General features: G+C 43.7%; 1 protein-coding gene and 1 long non-coding RNA gene across 4 annotated transcripts in view; one reads left to right on the top strand and one right to left on the bottom strand.

The window, feature by feature from the left end:
* Positions 1–12,443, top strand: part of Stk32b (serine/threonine kinase 32B) — a 244,600-nt gene that overhangs the window by 141,676 nt on the left and 90,481 nt on the right. The window lies entirely within an intron of this gene.
* LOC116070497 overlaps positions 404–12,443 on the bottom strand; it is a 28,947-nt gene continuing 16,907 nt past the window's right edge. For both annotated transcript variants that reach the window (XR_004110423.1, XR_004110424.1), the window contains exon 3: positions 404–719. This is a non-coding gene — a long non-coding RNA (uncharacterized LOC116070497). The remainder of the gene's footprint in view (positions 720–12,443) is intronic.

Below are 12,443 nucleotides of genomic sequence, written 5' to 3'. Positions count from 1 at the left end.
GCAGCAAGCTGCATAGCCTGCTGGATCAGTGGGGGAGGGGCAAAGAACACAGTGTCTTCCTCTGCCATGTTGAACAGGAACTTGCTCACAAATCACAGGGGACATGAGCAAAAATCCAGGAGTATTTACATTTCAGACTGTTGGGGGGACACTGATCCTAAACGACTGTAGCTATTTTCCAAAAATTTTGAAAGGCACATGAATATATGGCTTAAGGAGCTCAGAAAAATCCCATTTGGGGTAACTTCTGTGACATTCACTCTCAGCTATATCTTTATTAGACATTTGAAAGCTAAAGACGAAGGAAAAACAGTTTTGGAATTAGAAATGGCATGTTTCGTGTTGCTGTGTGAAAACGTCTGACAAAGCAACTTACAGAAGGAGGGCTTTATTTTGGCTCATGGTTGAAAGTTCAGTCCATCACGGTGGGGGTGGGTGGAGGGCATGCTGATAAGTGCATGAAGCAGCTAGTCACACATTCCCTCTGCAGTCAGGAAGCCCAGAGAGGTGCATGCTATTGCTCAGGTTTTCTTCTTCTTCTTCTTCAGCCTTGGACTCCAGACCTGGGATGACACTACCCAGCCAGATTCAGGGAGGCTCTTCTCTCCTCAATTATCTTTGTCTAGAATTATCTCCTAGGTGATGCTAGATCCTGCCTTGTTGACCACATTAACCATTTCCATAGGGATGCCAGTTAGAAATGTTGGCAGCTTTACCACCTGAAGCAAGTATGTAAAATGAGAAAGCAATGTCAGATTTGGAAATGCTGAAAAGAACAGTTATCCAAAAGCACAGTCAGGTGACATCCCATTCTTCAGGAACAGGGGGAGATGAAGACACTGCTGTAGGAAAGCAAGAGTTTGTTACTAATGGCATTCCTTAAAAAGGAAAAGAGAAAGTGTATGAACAGGCATGTACAACAGGCGATTTCTTCTCCCAGAGTCTCATAAATCATATTTGGTGTTGGAACAAAACTCATAACATCACCCAATATTAAAGGCAATGATGTCTAAAGTGGGAAAGATAAATGGAGGTGGATGACAAGATGCAGCGTTGCTTTTTTCTGGAAGTCGTGAAACTATGACAGCAGTAGACTGTGAATAGATACCGATGTGTCTGTGCTGTACAGAGAAGTCACCAGAAACTGTGGGGAAAATAATCTCTCAAGAATCACAGATCAAGACAGAGCATTTAGAAATGTTCATTTAAATCAATGAGAGTCAAGAGGAAAGGCAAAGGAAGAAGCCTTAACTCTATCCTTCTGAGACTCCCAGCTCCAAAGAGTTCTCCCTGCTCCCCCTGCCTCAGGCTGGACACCATTTTCCTTCCCTTTCAGCACCAGTTCCACACTGGCTCACAGACCTGTGTGTGACGTGAGCCTTGGGCTTCAGCATTCACCAATTCCTCTGCCTTTGATTCCACTACTACCTGGCTCTCACTTCCTTTAACTCTGAAACATGGGCAGGTTCTATGGATTCTTTTAGTTGTCTTTTATGTAAAATGCCATGTCCTTGGACTCACAATTCCGGTGCCCCAGAAACCCCCACTATTCATTTACTTCTAGCACCAAATATTGCCTCTTAAACCAGAGAATGTCAGCCAAGCCCCAAACACCCAAGTGTGAAATGCAGTCCTGAGCTGAGCAGTCTGCCAAGAAGCAGGTGTCCATGGCACCAGAGAGAAACAGACGGCTGTGCCAAGCCTCCTGATATAGCTGTTCAAAGAGTCAAGGTGTCCATAGACAGTCTGGCTCAAAGACAGAGATGGTGGCTATCTCGATTGATGTTTAGTCCTTTGGGTCTAAGTGAAGTGTGCTCCCTGAGCTACTAAGAGCACAAGCTGTAAGGCATGAGGAAACAACACACTTAGGATGCAAAGAGTGGTATTTCTAATTCTAAGTTATAAGTTGCTGGTATCACTGTGTTGACTGAAACTTTTCTTGTGCTGTCCCAGATATTGGGGTTGCACACAAATCCTTAGGCCATTAAGGTTCTGTGGGAGTTTTAGAATAGTCTTTTCACCTTGACTGTTCATACCCTGTTCAGTTTGCTCCACATCCCTAACAACATTGTCAGTCTCGTCCATGATATCGTGTTTACAATGTGTGGGCACACCTGTGTGCTTTTAGTGCACTTTTCCTTTGTCTAATTGTGGAGGGCATATCTCATCCACCTGCTGAGACTTATATTTTCCTTTGAGAAGTGCTCATCCAAGCTTTCTGTATGTATGAATATGTGCGTGTGTGTGTGTGAGTGTGTGTGTGTGTGTGTGAAAGAGAGAGGGTGATTGTGAGTGTGTACTATGATATTTATTTATGGATGTGTATGTGAGTGTGTGAGTGTGGTGTGATGTATATGTAAGCATGTATATATGCTGTGTGTGAAAATATATATGTGAATGTGATATATATTGTGATATATATATATATATATATCACAATCAGAGTGTGGGTATATGTGTACCAGTGTGTATATGAGTGTGTGTGTGTGTGTGTGTGTGTGTGTATAATTCTCGAGTTTATGGATAACCTTTATATGTTTCTAATAAGCAGTATGTGTATACTCAGGGATGTTTTATTTCAGTTTATGGCTTTCATTGTGTCTTATTAATGATACTTTGTTCACACAAAACTATTATTAGTGTGTGAGTGTGGGTGTTGGGAGGGAAAGCCATGGTGCCCCTGCAGAGGTCAGAAGACCCTTTCAGTGGTGAGCCCTGTGGCTTGTGTGACAAGTGCTGTCACCCACAGACCCCTAGAAGAAACACTTTGCAGCTTTATTTACCCAGATACCCATTGTCCGTCTATGAACTGTTATTTACACCAGTCTCAAAAATACTCTCCTTAGTGTCTGCCACGCTTTGCTGTTGACCAGTTGTGTGCTCATATGACCTCTCCTGAAATTGTCAGAAATATCTCCTCTCTCTCAATACAAGCGTCCTTGGCTAGAGTCCAGGAAAAGGTGTGAAGTTCACACCTCAGAAATACAATCTGGGGAAGCGACTTGTGTCTCCTGAGTGCAAAAAGCCATCCCAGGAAAGCGCCCATTCTTGTTTCTTCCACCTGTTGTCCATATATGTGGACTTTTGCAAAAATAGTTCAAAAAAATGCTGATACTAGCAATGGCAAGGACCTCAGAGCTGGCTCAGGGTTATTCTAGGAGGCCCCGAACCTTTCTTTGCCTTGAATCACATGAAAGAGACACTGAGATGTTCCTAAATTCCCTGGAGTTACAGCAGGCTTGCTGGCATTTGTTGCCCTTGTTCTAACTTAAAGTCACTCCAGCCTTCCACCATCTGACTCTAACTGGACCAGTTCCATTTTTTCACCATAAGACAGTCTTTGGCTATATAGATCTGTTTTTATCTAATTGGTGTAGGCTAGTGGTTCTCAACCTTCCTAATGCTGCCCCTTTAATACAGTTCTTCATGTCGTGATCCCCCAATGATAAAATTATTTTGTTGTTACTTCACAACTGTAATTTTTCTACATTATGAATCATAATGTAAATGTCTAATATGCGGCCCCTCTGTAAGGTTGAAAATCACTGGTGTAGGTTGTATTTTTTTAAATATTTTTTATTTTCAATTTAATATATTCCCTTATGCTTTCTTTGCTATGATCCAATTCTGGCCTTACTAGTAGCATACAGCTCCATGATACGGAAGGAGGGACATGCATTTATTCTATTGAATTGATAGGTTCAATATTTGCTACTAACCAAAGATGAGCATCTTAGCATGCATGTGCAGAAAACTCATTTCCTCACATTGATTTGCTTCTTTGATCTACTTTTCTAGATGTTTCTTTCCTGCAGGAAAGGAATAAGTATGTGATCATTTTCAATATCTTGATGTACGTGCACTCCCCTAATGAACAAATGCAGTGAATCATGTCAGTGCTCTTCTAAGTACCTAGTGATAATAGCGGCAGCATCAACAGCATTTGGAAGCAATTTCTTATGTTTGGATTGTGACAAAATATCTTCATAGTTGGCTCACAGACTCTCCCTAGAGAAATTAAGTTTTGAGGCAGTGCAGTTGTAGAACATGACTTGCACACTGAACGTATAATATGGGGTTAAAATACTCACCTGTTTAGAGTCACATGACAGTCTCTAAAGGATGGATGAGGGGGAGAGGGTTAGGTCTGCTTTCAAAGAAAGTCTTAATTAACGGTCTGGAAGACTGCGGTGGCAGTTGGCTGATTACAGTCACAGATGGGACTCAACTGAGAAGTGGTGAGAACTCTGGGAAGAAATGAAAAAAATCTACAGAGAACTGCTGGGATTGCCCAAGAACACTGTGGGAATGTGTGCTGTGGTCAGCAGGGGGCTCAGTCTGCAGTGTGGGTCTCTGTAAGGAAGCTAGCTCAGAGGAGCTCCAGATATGTATAGACACTTGCCAGAATCCTTGTCCTCCATCAGCAATTCCCCTTGATCCCTGTGAGTTCCAGCTGTGGTGGCTGGTGTGAGCTACAATGGCTGCAGAGTGAAATGGGTAGCATTGGCCTGCATGGACCAGTATCCACACTTGTGCACAGAGACACCAAAGATAAACATAGATGCTGTCTGGCATTGTCCTCCATTGCTCTCTACCTTATTTTATCTTGAAACAGGGTCTCTCGCTGAACCTGGACCTCACTGATTGGCTGGACTGACTGTCTGGCCAGCTCCGGCAACCTTCCTGTCTTCCCCCACCACCCAGGTGTGGAATTACAGATGTGTAAATTAGACTTCTCTATTTACTGATGCTGAGATCTGAACTAAGATCCTTATACCTGTGCAGCAAGCACTCGGCTCACTGAGCCATCTCTGTGGACCCTCAGTTCCTTTAAAAAATACTATGCATTGTATACATTTGTATGCATTCATAGGTGTGTGCACATGTGTGTGGGGTGCGTGATTGCATGTGTACATGTGAATGAGGAGGGTAGAGGTTGATGGCCAATGTCTTTCTCCATCACTCTCCACCTTTTTTATTTTGAAGTAGGGTCTCTCATGAAGCCCAGAGCTTACCAGTTCAGCAAAACTGGATGGCCAGTGAGCTCCAGGGAGCCCTCCATCTGCCTCCCCAGTACTAGATTACAGATGCATGCCAGCATGCCAAGCTTCTCTCTTGGGTACTAGGGCCCAAAGTTGGGTTTCCATGGCAAATACCTAACCTGCTTATCCATCTCTTCCACTTCTCTTAACATTCACTTCTCTTAACCTCGTCAACCTCCAGCATGTCTTGCCTGAACACTGACCGCAAAGTGAAGGAGTTTTGGTCCAGTTAGGCATACGTTCATACTTCATGGTAGACAGTTTCTCTCTAGTTGTAATCTCAGGCATCTATGACATTTGTTTTATTTAAATCTGTCACTAATGAGCTGTCACACAATAAATTTCAAACTATGGGTTGTGCCTGAGTGCTAAAGCAGCCTTAGGAGCAGATGTAAACAAACCGCAGCAGAGGTTCATCTTCTCCCAGGATCCTTCAGGCTCCCGAGGGTCTTATTCACTTACCCCTGTCCACCTACAGGCATAGCTTTGGAGACTCTGTGACCATAATTAAACATGCTGAACAAAAACCATAGTAAAGGGTCCTAAACATGAAAAGTCTCAGGGATGGTGGCTCAAGATGAGACCAAGAAGGTCTATTTCTGGACCAGGACTCCAGGATGTGTGGAATGCTCCAGCAGAGGACTATCTTAAAAAGGGTAAACCATGTTTTCAATAATCTTGCTGAGACCATGTGAGAGAAATTGGAGAGACTCCAAGTGAGCCATGGGTGGCAAGCACATCAGAAGGACTTGGCATCCATCATGGCTGAGCTTATATGGAGACAGTTCTCCTAATTGCAATTCTGTCCTTGTATTTTTGAAACTGAGCAAAAGGGAATCGTGTTATTATGGTATGTTATCTTTATTCCCGCACTGCCCTTTTCCCTGCATGTCTCAGCCAAACACCAAATTCTCTCACACTGAGGACTATGGATGTCTGAGCCTCATGCTGGGGTGAGGAGGGACTCGATACCACATAGTCAGTTACAGAGCCTGGGAGAGCCTGGGAAGATGAGCACCACGCACATCCGTGGGTCATGGGAAAGTGTCTATAGCTGAAATGGCCTGTCTAAGGTCATGCAGAGAAGAGATTGTGTGGCTGTGACTACAATCAGGTTCATGCATCGATTCTACAAGCGTCTTGTTGGCTCATCCAGTCACCCAGCCACGGTGAAGAAAGCACGGACCACCCAACTGCAAGGGAGACTGGAGGCTGGTACTGCTAAGTATCATTTTTTATTTTTTTCTGCAGTGGATGCTGCTCCAGGGATGATGCTATTCAGACAGACAGGCAGACAGGGGGAGCAACTGTCCAGTGTTACCTGAGCGTATGCATCAGCTCAGATGCTCTCTGATGTCCTTGTTCTTCTATGAGCACAGAGTGAACGAATTCTGCTCCAGTTTAATATACGTTCATACTTCAAGGTAGACAGTGTCTCTCCAGTCATGATCTCAGGCATCTACCATATTTGTTTTATTTAAATCTGTCACTACTGAGCTGTCACATAACAAATTTCAAACTGTGGGTTGTGCCTAAGTGCTAAAGCGGCTTTAGGAGCAAAAGATGTAAACAAATCGCAGCAGAGGTTCATCTTCTCCTGGGATCCTTCAGGCCTCCAAGGGTCCTATCTGCTGACCCCTGTCCACCTGCAGGCATAGCTTTGGAGATTCTGTGGCTGCCAGCATCAAGTACCCTATTTACCCACTTCTTCAGCAGTAAGTGTATGGTGACTGCCCCAGAAACCTGGAAGAATGGATAAAGGATGGAGTAGGGCTTTGTAGAAGAAACCCAGAAAGGGTTTCTGTGAGCTGAATCCCCTTAAGGGCGGTTCACACTGAGTCTGGCTAGACTTGGGTCCCTGGTGAGGTGAAGACAGGTCTCAAATCCCAGGAGTCTAGGAAGCCACGGGAAAGGTATGGAGCTTTGGAAACAGGAGCTGTCTGCAGGCCACACCTGCCCGCAAATCTGCAGGTGACCTTGTACACCCTGCTGTCATTGTCACCAAGGCTCCAAAGCATTTGTTCCCATTGAACAAAAGCAGGAACATGTCAGTCTCATCCTGATGGGTGCTATTCAATCAAGCTCCATCCTCCTTTAAGAAGTAGGTAGTAGTGCTCTCCAGGACCTGAGCTCAGATTGCAGAGTCCACATTAAGAGGCTCACAATCGCCCATAAATCACCTCCAGGAATATCTGATGCTTTTTGACTTCTGTGAGCACCCATGCAGATACAAACAGAGGTGCACACACTCACACAACTGCACACAATTAAAAACAAGACAAAATAAGCCTTTAAATGTATGAAAATTATGCTGTGGTGGTATAAATATGCTTGGCCCAGGGAGTGGCACTATTAGGAGGTGTGGACTTGTTGGAGGAAGTGTGTTACTGTGAGGCTGGGATTTGAGACATTCCTCCTAGTTAGTTACTATGAAGACAGTCTTCTGTTTAAATTCTTCTCCAGCACCATGCCTGTGTGGATGCTGCCATGCTTCCTTGCCATGATGATAATGGACTGAACTGTAAGACAGTCCCAATTAAATGTCCTTCACAAGAGTTGTCTTGATCATGGTGTCTCTTCACAACATTAGAAACCCTAACTAAGGCATATACAGACTTTGCTAAAATGCACACACTTCCTTGAGGAGTCCAGCTGGAAGTCCCTCTGTCAGTACTCCATCCTGTCACACCAGCATCTATCTGTTCCAGATGCTTCCCTGGGATGCAGCTTGATGACCAGGTCTGATGTTCCCAGAGTTTCCTGTCAGGTCAAGGGAACTCAGATGAAAGGCTTGCAACTCTTCATGCAGCAGCAGCTTCTTCAGAGAGAGGAAAACCAAAGGGCTGAAACACAGGCAGGCAGGTGCCTTCTTGCATTTTCACAGAACCAAATTGTCTGTGTTTTCCTGATTTAAGCATCACAAATGCCAGCATGTTCTAGCATCTTTTTTTTTTTTTTTTTTTTTTTTTTTTTTTTTTTTTTTTTTGGTTTTTCGAGACAGGGTTTCTCTCTGTAACCCCGGCTGTCCTGGTACTCACTATGTAGACCAGGCTGGCCTCGAACTCGGAAATCCGCCTGCCTCCGCCTCCCAAGTGCTAGGATTAAAGGCGTGCGCCACCACCGCCCGGCTATGTTCTAGCATCTTTTTGGCTGGTTTTCCTGTCATTTGTTACAGTCATTTGTTTCCTGAGAAGGAAATACCTCCAGACTCATAAAGTGTGCATCAAGGCACAGATACTAGCAGGGCTCTTGGTGCTTTCCAAACACCAGCCCCATCCCTTCCCCAGCACCAGCCTACCTTCAGTGAGCACAAAGTCACTGGATGTTCCTAGTTTCCCACTTAGCAGACTGGATTCAGGGAGGCTCCGTGAGTAAATGCTGAGTGCCACTTGCCCACTGGTCCTCATGTTAGAAGTGGGTCTGGGAACCCAAGAAAATGACCGCACAATCCAAAGTATTTCAGCCAACCAAAGTTTTACTTGCGCTGACAGGCACACACCATGTGGTATTGCTGGATTATTCTATAATACCAAAGTGTCCTCCCTGTGCCTCAGTTTAAGTGGTCAGACTTTGACCCCACATTTCTTTCTCTCTCCCTCTCCCTCCCTCCTTCCTCATCTCCCTCCCTCCCCACCCCATGTGTGAGTGTTTTGGCTTCTTTAATGCCTGTGCACATTTGTGCCTAGTGCCCTTAGAGGCCAGAAGAGGGTATCTAATCCCCTAAAACTAAATGGCTGTGAGCTGCCATGTGGGTGCTGAGAATTGAACCTAGGTCCTCTAGAAGAGTAGCCAGTGCTCTTAACCACTGAGCCACCTCTCTGGGCCCTGGCATCACATTCTTACTTAGGTCACTGGTTCAAAACAGGGCATCGGACTAACAAAGGGCAGGTTTTGATCAGAATGTGACCATGAGCACGGAATCCTCTGACTCAAGTGCCAACCCTGGAGGGATTTGAATTTCTGCCAAGCGGCTTCTTTCCAATCACTTAAAATGAAGTTTGTTTTATTTAACCTTTTGATAGAAATGCCAGTCCATTTCCCGATCCCATACAACAGGCATTGCTGATGCAGCAGTGTGCAAGAACTTGGCCTTTAGCAGTTTGTTACCCCAACTCTGGGTTCTGGTAATGAACATGAGGCATTTGGAAACCCACGTCTGTTTGGTTTTGTTGTTTCTATTGGCATGTTTGTTTTAAAGATGGGAAAGGTTTAGGAAGACTTGTAAGGAGGTTTGAATTTGGTGCACATTGGAACAGCATCAGTGCCTTGCTTTCACTGGCTCACCCATTGTGTGCTACTGTGTGTCTCCTTCCCATCTTCAATGTGAGGTAGGGACAGACACACAAGATGGAAGATCATCTTCAGGTCAAGAGAGGTTATATAGGAGCTCATTCTTAAATGTCCTGGCAATGTGCAAGCCTCACACTAAGACTATAGTAACTGTGACGGCCTTCAGTGGGCCCTCTAAGTCAGACAGGTGAAGTTCAGGGTTCTTCATGTGCAGATGCTCTAGGACTCACTATCGCCATTGTAACATGTGGCTATTCTCTTTATTCTCCAGCCTACCTTGCTGTGGTGTGGAATTAATAGGACATGATTGCACCAAAAGATTTCAGAGAATTGGTGTAAAGAGCTGCATCCCCTAGTAGATCCTCAGCATGGCAACTTGTGTGTGTTCTGTCAAGGGTTCAGATTACAAAGACATTTAAGAGCCTTCAGACTTATCCTTACCTTCATGTTAAAAAAATAATTATAGTAACACATTCAGAGGGTTTTTTTTAAGATTTATTTTTAAGTATGTGCATATGAGAGAGGGGGGAGGGAGAAGGAGGAGGAGAGGGGAGAGTCATAAATGCATGAATACAGATGCTCACAGACCAGATGAGGACATCAGATTCCCTGGAGCTGGATTTGAGTGTGTGTGTGTGTGTGTGTGTGTGTGTGTGTGTGTGTGCGCGTGTGTGTGTGTGTTAATCAAACTATATTAGCCACCACAACAGGTTAAAAACATGTTGAACTCTAGAAAACACCCATGTTTTTACATGAGAAATTAAAAACAAAAAATGATCTATCATATATATGTGTATATATATGATATATACATGTATATGTATGTATGTGTATATATATATTTATACATATATATATGTATATTTATATATACATATATATGTGTGTATATGTATATACATATATATATATATTAAAACCTACTTATGCTTCCTCATGAGAGAGGAAGAGGATTCCAAACCAAACCGGGCTGGACAGAGCACACTGTGGCCAGAGCAAGGAATGAATGAGCACAGACTGGCCACATGGTAAATCAGATATTCTGGGATATTGAAAGAATCAGTCATGATTGTCTTGGCTGGGTAGGACAATCTGAACGGCATTGCTCTATTAATATGCACTCTTTTGATAGGTGAACAGCCCCGTTCATTTTTGTTCCAATTTCCATCTGTGGTATTTTGTAGTTTTCAAAGTAAAAATCTTATACTTCCTAAAATTTAATATTCCATGCCATTTAAATTGAATTGTTTACTGAATGAATATTCAAGGCATCCACTCTAGTCTGCTTCTAGCAACACACTTGTCATTTGTCTGTTGGATCTGTCCCTTCATGCCTGCTGAACTCATCTGCTAATATTCAAGGAGGCTCCTTCACGGGTCCTTTTTGTTTCCTGTATAAAGTACCATGGAGTTTGTGAGAAAGCAGTCTATTTCCTCTCTAATCTTGATGGGTTCTGTTTCTTCTCCTTCCCATTGCCTTCTCCAGAGCTTCAGATCAGCATCCATGGAAACAATTCAGTCTTTCCTCACCGAGTTTGCTTTAGTTCTGGTTTCTCTGAATCTGCCCTTGGGTGGGGTAAGGAAACCCCAGCCTATTCCAGCTTGTTGAAAGTCGGGGTGCTGAGTTTGTCAAATGCATCTCCTCCCCCTGGTAGGATGATCATATAGAGTTATCTTCTTCTGCAAACACAGTATTTGACATTGGTCTTTCTTGGGTACATTGTCTTTGCATTTTTTTTATTACATATTTTCTTTATTTACACGTAAATTTCTCCTTTCCCAGTTTCCCCTCCAAAAAACAAAGAAACAAACAAAAACAACAAAAGCAAACCCCTGTCGCCTCCCCCCTCCCCATGCCTGCCACCCCATCCTCTCCCACTTATTGGCCCTGCTATTCCCCTACACTGGGGCACAGAACCTTCACAGGGCCGAGGTCCTCTCCTCCTATTGAAGATTGAATTTGCAATCCTCTACTATACACATGCTGCCAGAACAATCAGACCCCTCCATGTGCAGTCCTTGGTTAGTTGTTGAGACCCTGGGAGCTCTGAGGGTACTAGTTAGTTCATATTGTTGTTCGTCCTAAGGGGCTGCAAACCCTACAGCTCCATTGGTCCTTTCTCTAACTCCTTCACTGGGGACCCTGTACTCAGTTCAGTGGATGGCTGTGAGCCTCTACATCTGTATTAGTCAGGTACTGTCAGAGCCTCTCAGGAGATAGCTATATTTAGGCTGGCTTGCCCTTCCTTCAGTCTCTACTCCATAGTTAATCTCTGCAATTCCTTCCGTGGGTATTTGGTTCCCCCTTTTAAAAAGGAATGAAATGTCTACCTTTTGGTCTTCCTTCTTGAGTTCCTTGTGGTTTGTGGGTTGTTCTTCCTGTATTCCGAACTTCTAGGCTAATAACCACTTATCAGAGAGTGCATACCATGTTTGTTCTTTTGTGATTGGGTTACCTCACTCAGGATGATATTCTCCAGATCCATCCATTTCCATAAGAATTTCATAAATGTATTGTTTTTAATAGCTGAGTAGTACTCCATTGTGTAGATGTACCATAATTTCTGCATCCACTCCTCTGTTGAGGGATATCTGTGTTGTTTCCAGGTTTTGGCTATTATAAATAAGGCTGCTATGAACATGGTGGAGCATGTGTCCTTATTACATGTTCCAGTATTTTTATCCTGGGTATATGCCCAGGAGTGGTATAGCTGGGTCGTCCAGTAGAACTATGTCCAATTTCCGGAGGAACCACCAAACTGATTTCCAGAGTGGTTGTACCAGTTTGCAATCCCACCAACAATGAAGTAATGTTCCTCTTTCTCCACAACCTCTCCAGCATCTGCTGTCACCTGAGTTTTTTATCCTAGCCATTCTGACTGATGTGAGGTGAAATCTCAGGGTTGTTTTGATTTGCATTTCCCTGATGATTAAGGATGTTGAACATTTTTTTAGGTGCTTCTCAGCCATTTGGTGTTCATCAATTGAGAATTCTTTGTTTAGCTCTGTACCCCAATTTTTAATAGGGTTATTTGGTTCTCAGGGAGTCTAACTTATTGAGTTCTTTGTATACCTTGGATATTAGCCCTCTATCAGATATAGGGTTGGTAA

The sequence above is a fragment of the Mastomys coucha genome, unplaced genomic scaffold (genome assembly GCF_008632895.1).
Source record: "Mastomys coucha isolate ucsf_1 unplaced genomic scaffold, UCSF_Mcou_1 pScaffold22, whole genome shotgun sequence".
NCBI classification, from domain to species: domain Eukaryota; kingdom Metazoa; phylum Chordata; class Mammalia; order Rodentia; family Muridae; genus Mastomys; species Mastomys coucha.
Note: the sequence above shows the minus strand (reverse complement) of the source record. Positions and strands in the feature narration are given on the sequence as shown.